The 17,251-nt window shown below is 52.6% G+C and overlaps 1 protein-coding gene across 1 annotated transcript in view; it reads right to left on the bottom strand.

Annotated features, from left to right (window-relative positions):
• Window positions 1-17,251, bottom strand: part of SMCHD1 (structural maintenance of chromosomes flexible hinge domain containing 1) — a 2,317,253-nt gene that overhangs the window by 1,655,065 nt on the left and 644,937 nt on the right. The gene's annotated exons all lie outside the window — the stretch shown is intronic.

Here is a 17,251-nt window from a genome sequence, read left to right as displayed (position 1 = left end):
CCAAACAGTAACCGTACTGGATAAGTTTTCTCACCCACCTGTCCGTGGTGATGGACGTCCAGACTGGCAGGAACTGCTGGAGTCTCCCCCCGACCGGAGTGGTATGGTCGGGGGCAGTGACAGAGAGTCACTGTTTGTTGGCGGCAGAGGAGCGGGAGTTGTTGTTTCCCCTGCCTCTGCCCTTGGCACTGTTGCCTCTGTAACCCCCTCTACCGTGCTTGGGGTACGAGGATTGCGCACCACCCCTCGCATATTGTGTTTGTTGGCCCAATTGTCCTCTGGTAACACCACGTGCTCCTGAGCGACGAAAAGTGTTTCCCCTGAATTGTTGAGACTGAAGCGCCCCCATGGACTTAGCAGTCTCGTTGTCCTTTTTAATCTTTTCAAGGGTGGTGTCTACATCTGGACCAAACAGGGTGTCAGGATTGACGGGCTGGTTGAGGATTGTAGTTTGGATGTCAGGCTTAAACCCAGATATACGAAGCCAAGCTTGTCGCCTCAACATGACGCTAGTATTAATCCCCCTAGCCGCTGTATCTGCCACATCAAGTGCACACTTTATTGCAGCGTTGGAGATAAGCTTTCCCTCTGGTATGAGTGTTTCGGCCGCTTCTTTAAACTCATCAGGTAGGTGTTGAAGGAGCTGTTCTAGTGTGCCGTAATGCGCCCTATCCTATCGTGCCAATAGTGCCTGCGTGTTTGCGATACGCCATACATTGGCAGCCTGCGCTGCCACCCTCTTGCCCGATGCCTCAAGCACTTTCGACTCCTTGTCTGGGGGAGGAGCTTCACCCGTTGTTTGGGAGTTTGCCCTCTTGCGGGCATTTGCGACCACCAACGAGTCCAGGGGCAACTGTCCTCGAATATATGCAGGATCTCCAGGTGCTGGTCTGTATTTTTTCTCGATACGTGGGTTCACCACCCTTGCCCTGGTAGGTTCCTTGAAGATCTCTGGGGCATGTTTAAGGACACCTTTAAGCATAGGAAGTATTTTAACTGTCCTCTCCGAGACGGAGAAAGTGTCAAATAAAAAGTCTTCTTCTACCGGGTCAGCATGCATGTCCACATTATGATTTGCTGCTGCCCGTTCGAGTAAAGCATTAAATGCAGCAGAATCCTCTGTTGGAGATGTACGTGCCCCAAAACCTTGTGGATCATGTACTACCTGAAGCCCACTTTGGTCCCCAGCGTCGCCATATGAGTCCTGCTGAACATCAGGGTCATTGTCCACTGGGAAATTGTATTGGTCCTGCTGTTCATCATCATCCCCCCGATTGGTTGGGGGAAGGCGATGGACTCCTTCTCGGTGGAGGCAGAATAGGCTCAACAAGTAAAGGAGTGTCTTGTGCCGGCCTCTTCTTCTTGAGTGGAATAACATACGATTCCAGTGGTTGGGAAGTGATTTTCCTTTTGTAAAGGGTCAATTTCCCTGTGTGGGCATCGATACAATGCGCAGATTGCTTCTCAGAGGCAAGATATGGATCCGAGAGGCCTTTTGGTGTTGATGGATCCAACGTTTTTGGCACCGACGTGGTTGCGAAGGCCTTTGGGGCCACCTTTGGTGGCAGAGTGTAAAGAAGCTTGCTTGAGGACTTATGAGGTGTGTCCACCGATTTCGGAGCCGATGGCGTGGAAGCCCTGGACGATAATGCCTTTTCCTTTATACGTTTAAGGGAGTCAGTAACCTGCTTTGTAAAGGAGGCAGAGGGTTTTGGAGCCGACGGGCGATCTTCGGAGTCGTCGGGGTTGTGTGGTGTCGACGGTATTTGCGTCGACGAATCTTCGGCCGCAATGCTTCGGGGCGCTGTTAAAGGCTTTGGCGCCGATGCTGCAGATCCCTCACCCTTGTGCCGATGCCTCGAGCTAGCGGCCTTTGGGTGGTGGCTTTTAGTCGACTTTGGGTCGGCTGTAGCAGCGCCCGAAGGCGTCTCAAGAGGTTTAGATGTCCGCGCCGGAGCGACCGAGGTCGACGGCTGGTGGACGGCCTTCTTGGAGGAGGGTTCTTTGTGCACCTTCTGCGGCGCTGTCGACTCAACAGCCTTCTTCGACTTCTGTGGGCCGGAGGGCGACGGAGTCGATGAAGGAGCAGGCTTTGTTATTTTTTGTAGGATGTCGGCCATCTTAGGTTTTGTCGAGTCCGTAGGTTTCGGTTTCGTTTTCGACTGAACGTCGGCCATCTTGTGTCCCGTAGGATCCGAAGGTTTCGGTTTCGAAACGGGCAATAGCGGCTCTGCTTGAGTGTCCGTGGCCGGGCCAGAAGGCGGGGCCGGGGAGAGCGGTGCATGGTCGTGGGTAAGGCCGAGTGGCGATCCCGTGACCTGAGCCTCAATAACGTAGACTTCGGGGCATAGCTCTTCCTCCGAGCTATCTTCCACGGCCCCATAAACTTCTTCGTCGTCCCCTACCTCCTCGAAGTATTCAAGGTCTGGGGCCTGTCCTCCGATGTATTCTTCTGGATCGGCCAGGACCTCCGTCGACGGTGGCGAAATCTGGAGATGATGGCTATCGCCTTCCTCGTCGGGGTCGCCGAAGATGTTGTCGGGTGCCGGGGTCGCTCGCTGGGCCTCAAGGCGCACCGCGCGCCGAAGCTTGAGCGTTTTCTTGGACCTGAACTTGGAGCAGGCCATGCAGTTTTCTTCGTTGTGGTCCGGCGAAAGGCACTTATTACAGACCGGATGCACATCGATGTGTGGATATTTGGATCCACAGACGGGGCAGAACTTGAACGGGCTCCGCTCCATGTTAAGTTCGTCGGGTCTTGCTGCGACGAGAAGGCCTCGATGTCCGAGGAGTTAGTCGACTCCGGAGATATCCGGCTTAGAGAGCCGGACGACGCCCGAGACCGTGCGCAAACAATACCGACGCAGGTAACGAAGGCCTTTTGGCCTTAAGATGAAAGTTTATCGGTTCCGACACGGAGACGTCGAAACCACATCCGAACCCAATGGCGGAAAAAAACAATCTGGGGATGGAGTCGATGCCCATGCGCACTGTAGTCCAGGGGAGGAGCCACCTATCTCGTGATACTTCGAAGACTCTTCCAGGACAACAATGTGCAATCATCCGGACCCAACACTAGGCGGCGATCTATGCATCAGATATGAATTTAGCAGCCCACATGCCTCGAACCTTAAGCATACATGGGAGTCAGTATGGGCAGCCCTCATACAGACCCCCAAGTAGGCTTAACCAGAGGCAGAGAAGAGGGAGATCCCACTCCAGGGACTCTCTCAGATCTCATGCTTCAAATAGCTCTCATGGCCTTCCTCAGAGAGGGATGACTTCCCCTCAGAGAAAGGAACATGAGGCAAAGATGAGAGAAGCTGCTCTTAGGATTGAAAGACAGGAACTTGAGGTTGCCCTGGCCAAAGAGAAGCTTGCTCGTGCTAGAGAGCATAGAGAGAGTGGGTTAGAACCCACTGGTGACAGTAATATCCCTAAGGATAAAGATAGGTCCTATGAAAATAGACACCTAAGCAAGATTAAGCCCCCTATAAAGAAGGGGATGACATCCACAAGTGGATTACTGCTTTGGAGAGGGCCTGCAAAGTGCAGCAGGTACCCCAAAGTCAGTGGGCAGCAATCTTATGGCTCTCCTTTTCTGAATAAGGTAGAGATAAGCTCCTCACAGTTAGTGATGGGGATGCTAACAACTACTCTGTCCTGAAGAGTGCTCTGATTGATGGGTTTGGCCTAACCACTGAACAGTATAGGTTGATGTTCAGAGATACCCAGAGTACACAAACTCAAGACTGGACTGATTTTGTTGATTGCGCCACTAAGGCTCTGGAAGGCTGGTTATTGGGAAGTCAAGTTAGGGACTATACAGGATTGTATAATTTGATCATGAGAGAGCAAATGCTTAGCAACTGTCAAAACCAGCTATTGCATCAGTACCTGATTGACTCTGATCTGACCTCTCCCCAAGAATTGGGAAAGAATGCAGACAAATGTGTCAGAACCAGGATCAAGCAGAAAAACTAGAACCAAGGGGGTGATCAGAAAAAGGCAGACCAGAAGGGTAATGAGCAGAAACAAAAAGACCAGAAGTCTTCACCAGGCCCCCAAAAGGCACAGGGGGAGGGTGGCTCCAAAAAGAACAAACCAAAACAAGAAGGTCCAAAGAAGCCCTGGTGTGGATACTGTAAGTCAGTCTCTCACTGGTTTAGTGAGTGCACCAAGAAGGGCACAGCACCAACTACCAATGCCCCTAAGGCAACTGTTCCCCCTAGTCCAGCTGTAAGTGGTGGTTCCCAGCAAAAGGGTGTAGTAGGGTTAACCCTGGGAACTGAGGTGGACTCTGGCCTAGTCAGAGTACCAACTCAGGCTGTTCTCGTCTGTGATGGGGACATAGCAATGTCCTCTACTGTAAGTCCCAGTAATCTGAGCAAGTACAGACAGACACCTTTTATTAATGACAAGATGGCTCAGGCCTACAGGGACACATGTGCCAGTGTCACCATGGTGACATCTAACTTTGTGAAACCTGATCAGATCATACTAGGTGAAACCTACCTAGTGACCAACGCTAGCAATGCCACTACCTCCCATAGTATGGCAGTTGTTAATTTCTCATGGGGAGGGGTAACTGGCCTCAAAAGAGTTGTTGTGAGTTCAGACCTTCCAGTAGAGTGTCTGTTAGGTAATGATCTTGAAACCTCAGTTTGGTCTGAGGTGGAGTATAGGACCCATGCAGAAATGCTGGGAATATCAGCACATGTCCTTGCTGTGACTAGGTCACAGGCCAAAAAGTGCTTACCTGAACAGGTGCTGGATCTTGAAACAATAGACCAGCCACCAACCAAGAGAAAGAGCAAGAGGGTTAAGGCAGTGCCTTCCCCCCTGCCTCAGGTTGGGGATCAGCCCTCCCAGGAGGATGATTCTGAGATCCAAGAGGGAACTGTCCTGGGAGAACTTGAACCTGATCAGGTTGAGTTTCTTGGGACAGGGGGACCCTCAAGGGCAGATAACGGCAGGCTCAATTAGATTGTTCCTCTCTTGGACCCCTCAGACAGCAGGCTGCTGCCGAGGCTGCTGGGAATGTTCAAGGTACCCATAAAGTGTATTGGGATGATGGGCTCCTTTATTCAGAGGCTAGAGACCCCAAGCCTGGTGCTTCCAGGACGTTGGTTATTCCTCTGCAATTTACAGGCTTCCTTCTTACCTTGGCCCATGATATTGCCCTAGCAGGACACCTGGGCCAGAACAAGACTTGGGACAGACTTGTCCCTCACTTTCACTGGCCCCATATGTCGGAAGATACCAAGGAGTTTTGTCGCTCCTGTGTTACCTGCCAAGCCAGTGGCAAATCAGGTGGCACAACAAAGGCCCCCCTCATAGCACTACCTGTGGTGGGGGTACCCTTTGAGAGAGTGGGGATAGACATTGTAGGACCAATGGACCCCCAAACAGCATCTGGGCACAGATTTATACTGGTGGTAGTGGATCATGCCACCAGGTATCCAGAAGCTATCCCCCTGAGGACCACAACAGCTCCTGTTGTGGCAAGAGCCCTGCTTGGAGTTTTCTCCAGAGTAGGCTTTCCAAAGGAGGTTGTCTCTGACAGAGGTGCAAACTTCATGTCAGGATATCTAACTGCAATGTGGAAGGAGTGTAGGGTCAACTATAAGTTCACCACCCTCTATCACCCACAGTGCAATGGGCTTGTGGAGGGATTCAATAAGACCCTCAAAGGGATGATAAAAGGGTTACCTGAAAAGCTGAGGCGAAGATGGGACATCCTTTTACCCTGCCTTCTGTTTGCTTACGGAGAGGTTCCACAAAAGGGGGTTGGCCACAGCCCTTTTGAGCTTTTGTTTGGGTATCCTGTAAGAGGACCCCTATGTCTTGTGAAGGAAGGATGGGAGTTACGTCTCAAAAAGCCTAAACTTGACATAGTGGACTATGTACTTGGTCTCCGCTCCAGGATGGCTGAGTACATGGAGAAGGCTTCCAAAAACCTTGAGGCCAGCCAAGAACTTCAAAAAGCTTGGCATGACCAAAAGGCTGTGCTGACTGTGTACCAGCCAGGACAGAAAGTATGGGTGTTGGATCCAGTGGCCCCAGCAGCACTCCAGGACAAATGGTCTGGACCCCATACAATAGTTTAACAGAAGGGAGATGTCACCTACTTGGTGGACCTTGGGACTCCCAGAAGCCCCCACAGGGTGCTTCATGTCAACAGATTAAAAGCATTTGTCGACAGGGCAGACATGGGCTTGCTCATGGCTACAGATGAGGGGCAGGAGGAAGAGAGTGACCCTCTCCCAGACCAGCTCACTCAAAACCCTGATGATGGGTCAGTAGATGGTGTTGTCTTTGCTGACAGCCTCTCTGAACATCAGCAACAGGACTGCAGACAAGTTCTTTAGTCCTTCAGACATTTGTTTTCCCTGACCCCAAGTCAGACAAGCTGGTGCACCCATGAGGTGGACACTGATGACAGTCTGCCTGTCAAGAGTAAAATCTACAGGCAACATGACCATTGCAGGGACTGCATTAGGACAGAGGTCCAAAAGATGTTGGAGCTGGGAGTTATTGAGCCCTCAGAGAGCCCTTGGGCCAGTCCAGTAGTCCTGGTCCCAAAACCTCACACCCAAGATGGTAACAGAGAGATGAGGTTTTGTGTGGACTACAGTGGTCTCAATGCTGTCACTAGGACAGATGCCCACCCCATCCCCAGGGCAGATGAGCTCATTGATAGATTGGCTTCTGCCAAGTTCTTGAGCATATTTGACCTGACAGCAGGCTACTGGCAAATCAGGTTAGCGGAGGATGCAAAAGCCAAGACAGCACTTTCAACCCCAGGAGGACATTATCAATTTGTGGTAATGCCCTTCGGTTTGAAGAATGCACCTGCCACTTTCCAAAGGTTGGTGAATTAAGTTCTCACAGGACTGGATGACTATTGTGCAGCTTATCTTGATGATATCGCTGTCTTTAGCTCCACCTGGGAGGATCACCTGGTCCACCTGAGGAATGTTTTAGAGGCTCTGCAAAAGGCAGGCCTCACTATCAAGGCTACCAAGTGCCAATAGGGCAGAGCAAGGTTGTGTACCTGGGCCACCTGGTAGGTGGGGGTCCGGTTTAACCACTGGAGAGCAAGATCCAGACCATCAGAGACTGGACTCCTCCAATCACCCAGACACAGGTCAGAGCTTTTTTGGGCCTGTCTGGGTACTACAGGAAGTTTGTGAAAAACTATGGGTCCATTGTGACACCACTGAATGATTTAACTTCCAAAAAGATGCCAAAGAAAGTTCAGTGGACAGTTAGCTGTCAAAAGGCATTTGATGACCTGAAGCAGGCCATGTGTACTGCACCTATTCTGAAAAGTCCAGATTACTCCAAAGAGTTCATAGTCCAAACAGATGCTTCTGAGTTGGGTGAGGGAGCTGTACTTTCACAACTGAATATAGATGCTCAAGACCAGCCCATTGCTTTCATAAGCAGAAGGCTGACGTTGGTAGCTATAGAGAGGGAGGCCTTTGCTGTGGTTTGGGCCCTGAAGAAGCTGAGGCCATACTTGTTTGGCACTCACTTCAAGATTCAGACAGACCACAAGCCCCTCCTATGGTTAAATCAGATGAAGGGTGAAAATCCCAAACTTCTTAGGTGGTCCATTTCCCTACAGGGGATGGACTTTACAGTGGAACGTAGACCTGGGACTGACCATGCCAATGCAGATGGACTCTCCAGATATTTCCACTTAGAACATGAAGACTCAACTGATCAAGGTTAGTTTAATGTACCTAAGTTTGGGAGGTGGTTGTGTAGGAGAGTAGGGTCTGCTTCCTATGGGCACCCCCACTTTTTGCTTTTGCTTTACTGGTTTTTGACTTAGATGTGGCTGTGGGCCTGCTAGTCAGACACACAGCCCAGATGCACTCTCTCTAAATTCACACCATGTACTCTAGGTACATCCACAATTGGGAATTGGCCCACCTTATCAGCCCCTGTAGAAGTGTACCCTAGGTACTCAGGGCATAGGTGTAACCAAGGCCTACCAGGGGCTGCAGCATGTATTATGCCACCCCTGGCTGGCCACTCAAACTGACACAACTGGCTGATCACTCAGCTGGGGCAAGGTCGTGTAATCACCCCTTGCTTAGGTATAGTATTCCTATATCTAGCTTTAAATATAGACACACAGTAACCTATAAGTCACTCCTACGGCAGACCTTAACAATACTGGAGGCAGAGTGCTTGGTTAAGTGTGAGATGGTGCTCTAGCATGAGCTGAGCCTGTCTGCAGCTTTCGGAACCATGTCCTTATAGCTGTTCTATGATATTGCCATACCATATACTCTTAAGTGCATCATAATCCTCACGGTTGAATGCTAACTTTGGTTTGGCTTTATCTAAACATGTCGTGTAAGGTGTCATACGCTTTGGAATACTACCCCCTCGCCAATTCTGGCGACGGGGGTAGCATTCCACCCTTCTAGAGGGAGAAGACATGTTGTTGCTGACTATCCCGGTTAAAGTTAACCAGAGCCCCAGCGTCACAAAATGGATGCTGCTGCCACAGACACAAGTCTGACCTCCTGCTGCTGGGAGTCCTTACAGCGAGGGAGGCCTAGACAATAGGTTTCCTGCCTGGAGAGGTGCGAGCACCACCCCAGACAGGATTTTGTGTATTGGGACAGGGAGGGCTGAATAGAATGAGACATGCCTGGGGCACACTATGTGCTCCATGCATACCCCAGTTCAAACCGGTTGCTGGGGCACTCCAGCCCCAGCTCTGGCGCGAAACTGGACAAAGGAAATGGGGTGTAACCACCCCCCTTCCTGGTCCCACCCATAGGAGGGACCTAGTGAGTAAACCAGCCCCCTTTAGTTGTATAAAGGTAGGAGCTGACCCAGGAGACTTTATATTAATCCTGGAATCGAACTGAAGACGAAACTCTGGACCCGTCGACATTCAACTGAAGCTGAAGACTGAAGAATCTCCCTTGTGGCCAAGGAGTGACCACCCTGGGCAACCAGGCACCATCCAGCAACTCGACGGCTTGCTTTTTCCTTGTTCCCGCTGGAACTTGAGCGCAGAGCCTGAGAAGACCTCGACTCCCGGACTCCTCTGACCCCAGTGCACGATGCCAGCACAGCAGAGCTCCGTGGAAGGCGTCGGAATTCGTGGAAGCAGGCAACTTGGAAAGTCTTCGAACATGCTAACAGCGCAGCTCCTGAGGCATCCTCGAAGCTGTGCAAGAGGACTGAGACACCCCGACACCGTGCTCCACCTGCAACGAAGACCAGCCCTCCACACTATCTGCGTGGGGCCCTTCTGCTTGTGTTCTGCTCGACGCGTTGTCCGGTTGCTGGCCCGTTGGCTAGTAGCCCTCTGATGAAGACTCCTTTGAAAATCCATCGCTGGTCTGGCTGCTCCAGACTGGCCCTCGCTTCCCTGAAAAGGTGAAGTACCTCGGACCCTCCTGGTCTGCACCAGAAGCCTTTTGTGTATCCTGCGTGGGTTGCTTTTGCTTAGGCTTGTTGGCTCCAATCTTGAAGTCGACCCCTCCATCTGCGAGAACCTTCGTGGGACAGCTCCTCTCCAGCACCTGGTCATCCTCGACGCCTCCTGGTCCGTGTGGCTGCAACGACAAGCTTCACATCTGCACCTGATTGCTCCTCGGCGACATCTGGTTCCTTCCTGGTTCCACCCGGTCGCTGGCTAGTGACCTAGACTCTGTCCCCTCTGCTTTCAGGTACTCTTCAACCTAGATCCACCCTTGGATCCACCCGGACATCTTCCTCCTGGTTGCCTGCAGCATCTTCTTCCGAGGCTCCATAGGAAACGACGAGAAAACCCGACACACTTTGACACCTATGCACCCGCAGCCCGTGGGTGAGGTAACGCGAGTACTTCGATGCTCCTGTAGGGATTGACCATCCTAGTGTCTAGTTTTTTTAGTTGTATCTTCCTATTTAGACCGGAAGTGTCCTAAAACTTCGTTACTTACCTTTTTACGTTCCTATTGACTTTCTATTGACTCCCGCGTGAGAGTACGGACTCTGCACGTGCCGCCTGTGGGCCTCCTACTCCTAACCTAAGGGTCAGATAGTGTGGCCCCAGCGATCCTCTAGGCCCTAGGCCTTCCCCTTTCCAAAGTCGTGGTTCTTATACCACTTACTTAGTATATGGTTTTACGCGCCCCTAGGGCCTAACTGTAAATTGTGCTATTTAAAGTATTTCTAAGCATAACTTGTTATGTGCTTTTGCCTCTGATCTCATAAAGAGTTCAGAGGAGTGTGTTAGTGAATAAATACATATATTTTATATATATCCTGTGTGGTGTCCTTTCATTTGATATTCAAGGGGTTACATATGGTAAACACGTGGATGAGGCACTGAGGAAACACGTAGATGCAGGACATGTGGCAGCACTGGTGCTCCTGGACCTCAGTGCAGCCTTCGACACTGTAGCACATCACACGTTGCTACAGTGTCTGAAGAAAGGAGGGGTGACAGGCTTGGCCTGGTCATGGCTGGAATCCTTTCTCACCTACCGTAGCTTCTCGGTAGAGCAAGGAGGAGCACGCTCTGACACCTTCGACCTTGGTCAAGGAGTGCCGCAGGGCTCAAGCCTCAGTCCAACCCTTTTTAACTTATATGTCACCCCCGTGGCTACTACTGCGGAACGATACGGGGTAGAAGTAGTGACATACGCAGACGACACACAGTTGGTGGTCGCTCTGACCCAACCTGCTGAACAAGTCGCCGCTAACTTCTCAGCATGCCTCCAGGATATGGCGGGATGGATGGCGAAGAATTGCCTCCGTCTTAATGGTGACAAGACTGAGGTGCTGATTGTGGGAAAACCCCCCTCAGTCTGGTCATCTGCTTGGTGGCCGCAGACCCTGGGGCCCCTTCCTACCCCTAGTGACCAGGTCAAGAATCTGGGAGTATGGGTGGACTCAAAGCTGGACTACGACTACCATACTAGACGGGTAGCCGGGACGTGCTTCTCGATTCTACGGAAACTCCGCAAAACCATCGACCTCCTCCCAGAATCATCTAGGAAGACCCTGGTCCACGCCCTTGTCACGTCAAGACTGGACTACGGCAATGCCCTTTATCTGGGAGCCAATGCCACTAGCCGGCGGCGACTGCAGACAATTCAGAATGCTGCCGCTCGCCTGGTCCTCCGGCTGCCCAGAAGAGCCCCTTCAAAAAAATCCCTACAAACCCTACATTGGCTTCCGATCAATGAAAGAATTGATTTCAAGGTCCTTTGTATTGGTCACAGGATCGTACATGGCAAGGGCCCAGCCTTCCTGCGGAACCTTCTCCGCCCCTATACGCCCACTCGACAACTCCGCTCGTTAGGGGCAGGCCTCCTCGCTGTCCCCAGACATAAGAAAGCCAGAATGGGAGGAAGATCCTTTCGTACATTGGCGGCACAGAAATGGAACACTCTCCCCCTGAGCTTAAGACTGGAAACATCGGAGCTCATCTTCCGTAGAAAGCTCAAAACTTTCCTCTTCCCTAAAGATTAACCCGTCCTGTCTGACTGACGGAGTAGATGGCTCTTCTGACAGCGCGGGGACACACTGTAAGTGTAACCATGCGCTCTACAAATTCAGAAATAAAAACAGCTGGCTTTACACACCCTCCAGAGTCTTTTAGCCTAAGACTGTTCTGTCCACGCTACCTCTAGGATAGCTGGTCTATAAGGTTGACTTACAACCATCACCATAAGGGTTGTTTGGACTGGTGCAAGGTGCTCACTAGAATAGTGAACATCATATACCAGGCCAACTTCTCACACAACACTCCACAGAATCAGCCCTCCTGTTTACCACAGACACTATACGTACTGCTATGGACCAGGGTAAGAAGGCTGTCCTAATTTTATTAGATCTGTCGGCAGCCTTCGACACGGTCTCACATACCATCCTGATAGACCGGTTAGCAACATCTGGCAAAGCGGGAGATGTACTGGAGTGGATTAAGAACTTTTTGAGTGCCAGGCGGCAAGTGGTTACCCTCTGTGACTTCTGTTCAGGGGAAAAAACACTCACATCAGGAGTTCCTCAGGGATCTAGCCTGAGCCCGACGCTTTTTAATGTTTACACCACCCCTCTGATTAGGCTGATATCGTCCTTTGGGATGGACGTTATCGCGTATGCGTACGATACGCAGCTTATCCTAGTCCTTGACAAAGACACTAAGGACTGGGAAGAAAATGTTAAATGCTGCTTGACGGCCACTTTTGAATGGATGGTAAAGAATCATTTGAAGTGCAACACGGGAAAAACGGAAATCCTGCCGCTAGGCCCGCAAAACGACTTTATCCCTAAACAGTGGTGGCCTGAAGATGCGGAGGTACCGCCAAATACGACTAATGCGGCACGTAACTTAGGCATCAAGTTCGATGCCTCCCTGTCGTTTAAACAACAGGCGCTGTCAGTAGCAGGTACCTGTTTCAATGTCATTAAGAATTTAAGAACATTCTTTGACTTACTCCCACTGTCAGCCAGGAAAATGGTAGCGGTCGCACTCGTAACATCGAGACTCGACTATTGTAATAGTCTATATGCGGGAACCAACAAGGCGGTTACTCATAAGCTGCATATGATGCAGCATGCAGCCGCTAGGCTGGTTCTCAAGTAGCCAAAGAAATCCTCAGCATCTACTGCACTGAACACTCTCCACTGGCTACCAGTGGTCAAAAGGGTGTTGTTTAAAGTCCTGGTAATTACCTTTAGGGCCTTTCATTTGCAAGGACCAAAGTACATACAAAAGAGGTTCTCCCGATACCATCCATCACGCACCATGAGATCCTCCAATGCCAATCTGTTGGCTATACCGACTTTCAGACTCATTTCAAGGAGTGGCAAATCTCTGCCAGTCCTAGGATCCAAAGCATGGAACAAACTCCCCCCACATCTCCGTACTATGGAACGGGAATCTGAGTTCAGAAAAGCGTTGAAGACCTGGATTTTTAGTCTCCCCGACACGAGCACTAGAGCCCTAATATGAGTATTCTGGTCATACTACTGAAAGCAGCTGGACCAGAATTTACATCAACTCTGGTCTGTGTAGGCGCCAAGATGCTCCATGGAGTGATAGTCGCGCGGTATAAAAACCAATTTACATTACATTACAAGCGTACAACAGACCGCAGCTCCATGCGAGACGAAACGCGTCTCCGAGCGAGTGCCGCCCCGGAAATTCCAATGCGCAGAACTGATGATATTGCACGTTCTCTTCGGTGGCAAATAGATCTAACCAAGGCTCTACCCATCGCAGAAAGAAACCTTGAGCCACGTCCGAGTTCAGACGCCACTCGTGATCCACCATGCATCGGCGGCTGACTTAGTCTGCCCTGGCATTCAGAGAACCTGCCAGGTGTTGAACCACCAAGGTAATGCCTTGATGTTCCAGCAATGTCCAGAGGCGCAGAGCCTCCTGACATAGGGTCCACGACCCCACCCTGCCCTGTTTGTTGCAATACCACATGGCGGTGGTGTTGTCGGTGAACACCTGCACTACACTTCCCCGGACAGAGGGAATGAATGCCTGCAGTGCAAGCCGGATCGCCCGCAGCTCCAGAAGGTTGATATGGAGCCAGGACTCCGCCGGAGACCAGAGGCCTCTGATATCCGCCTCTCCCATGTGGCCTCCCCCATCCCAGGAGGGAGGCATTCGTCACCACTGTGTGCTCCAGTTGGGGAAGGGAGAGGGATCTGCCACTGACCCAATCGCGATTTGTGAACCACCACTGCAACTGTCGTGCAGCGCCCTCCGAGATCTGGACGTGATCGGACAGGTAGCCCAGATGCTGTGCCCACTGGAACTTCAGGTCCCACTGCAGAGCCCGCATATGCCATCTGGCATGTGTCACCAGCAGGATGCAGGAGGCCATCAGGCCCAGAAGCCGGAGGGCCATCCTGACTGAAACCCGGGATAGAGGCTGAAAGAGCGGAATCATAGCCTGAATATCCCGACTCACTGCTCGGGAGAATAAACCCGAAACAGCGTCGAATCCAGAAATGCTCCGATGAAAGGGAGCTTCTGAAAGGGACTCAGCTGTGACTCTGGCACGCTGACGGAGAACCCAAGCAAATGCAGGAGGTTGGGCGTAGTCTGGAAGTGGGCGACAACCGCCTGGGGCGAGCCCGCCTTCAACAGCAAGTCATCGAGGTAGGGGAAGACCTGAGCAGATGAGCTGCGACCACCGCCATCACTTTCGTGTACACCCGAGGGGCGCTGGTAAGGCCGAAGGGGAGCACGGCAAACTGAAAATGCTCCTGGCCCACCATGAACCGCGGGTAACGCCCGTAGGCCGGCAGGACGGGGGTATGAAAATTTGCGGCCTGCAAGTCAAACGCTACCATCCAGTCTCCAGGGTCCAGGGCAGTCAGGACCTAAGCCAGAATCTTGAACTTCTCCTTCCTGAGGAAGCGATTGACGGCCCGGAGGTCAAGATGGGGCGCAGGCCCCCCTTGTCCTTCTTGGGGATCAGAAAGTAGTGTGAATAACAACTACTACCTACTTCCTGATCGGGAAAGTACTCGATGGCCCCCTTGGCCAGGAGGGCAGAGACTTCCTGACGGAGAAGAGCCAAATGATCCCCCGACATGCGGTGGTACCGAGGTGGCATGGCTGGAGAGGGAGGATAAAAAGGGGCGCGAGTAACCATGGCAGATTATCTGCAGCACCCACTTGTTTGATGTAATTTCGCGCCAGTGGTGGAGGTGGTGACGGACACTGCCTCCTACCGGCGTGGGGTGCTCCCTGAAGGTCGGATTAGGAAGACTTGGAGGTGGAAGCAGCGAGGGTGGAGGTGGACTGGTTACCTGACCCGCCCCTGCGGAAGCCACGTCCACATTGAGGCTGGTTCTGCACGGGCTTTGTGGAGGAGAGCACCTGTGCGCTTTTACCATGGCAATGAAAGGAACGAAACCCAGGCGTGGCAGGGCTTTTCGTGGAAAGACCCAAATACTTGGCCGTGGCCCGTGAGTCTTTAAAGCGCTCCAGGGCATTGTCAGCCTTGTAGCCAAAGAGGCGGGAGCCATCAAAGGGCATGTCCATGAGCGAGCTCTGGACATCGAGCGAGAACCCGGTAAACCACAACCCGGCATGGCGCCACAAGGCCACAGTCGTGGACATTGCCCTGCCCAAGGAATCAGCCATGTCCAGACAACACCCCTTATGGTAAACTTCGCTGCATCCTTGCCCTCCGCTATTGCTTGGGATAAGACAGCCTGGACCTCCTTAGAACACTGAGGACCTCTGCTAACGGATCCCACACTGCATGGGAGTAACGCCCAATAAGAAGCGGTATTAACTGACCGCAACCTCAAGCTGGCCGAGGAGAACAACCTCTTGCCATATTGGTCCAGCTTCTTAGAGTCCTCATCCGGCGGAGCCGTGGGAAAGGCTTTCTGAGACGTCAAGGCCTGAATGACCAGGCTCTCAGGCGTGGGGTGAGTGGTCAAGAAGGCAGGATCACCAGGCCCCGGACGATGACACCTAGCGACGTTCTTATCCACCGGTGCCCCCGAGGCCTGCCGCAACCAAGTGCCCAAGAGGACTTAGGTAAGGGCCTCGTTGAAAGGGAGCAGCGATTCCGACGACGTAGACGCCGTCTGGAGCACCTCCGTAAGGAGGTTGGTTTTAAGGGCCACCATAGGAAGGTCGAGATGGAGAGCCTCCGCAGTCCGATACAGCATCATGGTGTAGGAAGTGCCCTCCTCCATAGTAGGGGAGGCGAACCCCGGGTCAGAAGACACATCAAGTTCACCCGCATCTTGAAGGTCATCCACCCAATCCTGCTCGGAGTCGCACTGCCACGAAAGGGGGTCCTCGGAGCCTTCCAAATCCTCATCTGGCTCCGGAGTAGAAGGAGCCGGCCGCGAAAGCAGGGCCAGAGCCGGAGAGGGGGCAAGCGGCGCCGGGAACGGAGCCGGCCGGGGCCGAAACGGAGCCGCATCATCCCAATGCTGATCCGAGGTCGGAACAAAATGGTCCGAGACCGGGGCAGGGGCGGGATAAACGGCACCCAGTGCGGCGTCTATGGCGGAGCCAGGGGCGGCGCTGGGGCCGGAGCCAAGGGTAGCGCAGGGGCCGGAGCCAGCGGCGCTGCATCTTGTGGCGCCAGGGCCGGAGCCAAGGGCACTGGATCCAGTGGTTGCGGGGCCGGAGCCAGAGGCGGTGCTGCCGGGCATACAGGATCTGGACACGGGACCGCGGCCTGCAGGCGTGCCGGCGGGAGCCCGAGGCCTAAACAGGCAGTCCATGGCAGCAAGAAACTCTTGCATTTGTTCGGGAGTCGCCGACGGACCCGGGTATAGCGCGTAGGCCGCAGGACTTCCAGGCTCCGGAGGAGCCGCAAGGGTGGAGCCCCTGTCCCCCTCGTCCGCCTCTGAGGAGCGACGGGGGGACGTCGGAGAGCGATCACGCTTCTTTGACTTTTTCTTATGGCGTCACTTACCGGAATCTGAAGGTGAAGACTTAGAGCCCGAGGAGCGGCGGCTCCATTCCCGCGAGCGGTCCCGCGAACGGCTTCTAGACCGGGAGCGGCGGTGAGAGGAGTGCCGGACCTCCAGCAACTTCCGGCTACGCTCCCGCAAGGCCTTGGGGGCCATGGCACCGCAGTCCCGACAGTACTGGGAGTCATGGTCGGTCTCCAGGCGGTAGAGGCAGACATCAGGGGGGTCTGGCACCGACATATTACAGCGGCACGACCCACAAGACTTAAAGCCGGGCATCCCTACGTGCACCAGGAGATAAGGGAAGGAGACAAAGGTCTCAAAAAAGTGGTAAAAAAATAACTGAGGTACGTGATAAATCCGGATCTGCGCTTTCGGCGCGGAAAAAGAAAGAACTGAGGTCTGCGCGCATGGGTGGCGCCTAAGTAGCCTCCGTGACGTCATCCCGACGCTTACGACGCCAGTGACGGAGGCGGAGCCGCACAGCGCCACCTACTGGCGCACAGGGGTACTGCTAAGCAGAAAACTTTCCGGATCCAGACTGAAGCCTGGGGAATATTCTATGGTAAGGAATCTATCACTAACGTGTCGCTTTCAGATCTAGAAATACTTAGACATTTTTATGCTTTATGCCCTAGAAGCCACAAGGTGCACACTGTAGGATCCAGATTTCTGACCACACAGCTTAGAACAATGAAGGGTAAGAAATAAGTCACCGCTGAACTCTTGCTAGCCTCAAACTATACTTTGGTGTCTTGCTTTCTTAAAAGCTTGAAATTATTGGCCCATCAAACTGGAAACAACTCAGATG

This window comes from Lissotriton helveticus, chromosome 4_1 (assembly GCF_964261635.1).
Source record: "Lissotriton helveticus chromosome 4_1, aLisHel1.1, whole genome shotgun sequence".
Taxonomy (NCBI): domain Eukaryota; kingdom Metazoa; phylum Chordata; class Amphibia; order Caudata; family Salamandridae; genus Lissotriton; species Lissotriton helveticus.
Note: the sequence above shows the minus strand (reverse complement) of the source record. Positions and strands in the feature narration are given on the sequence as shown.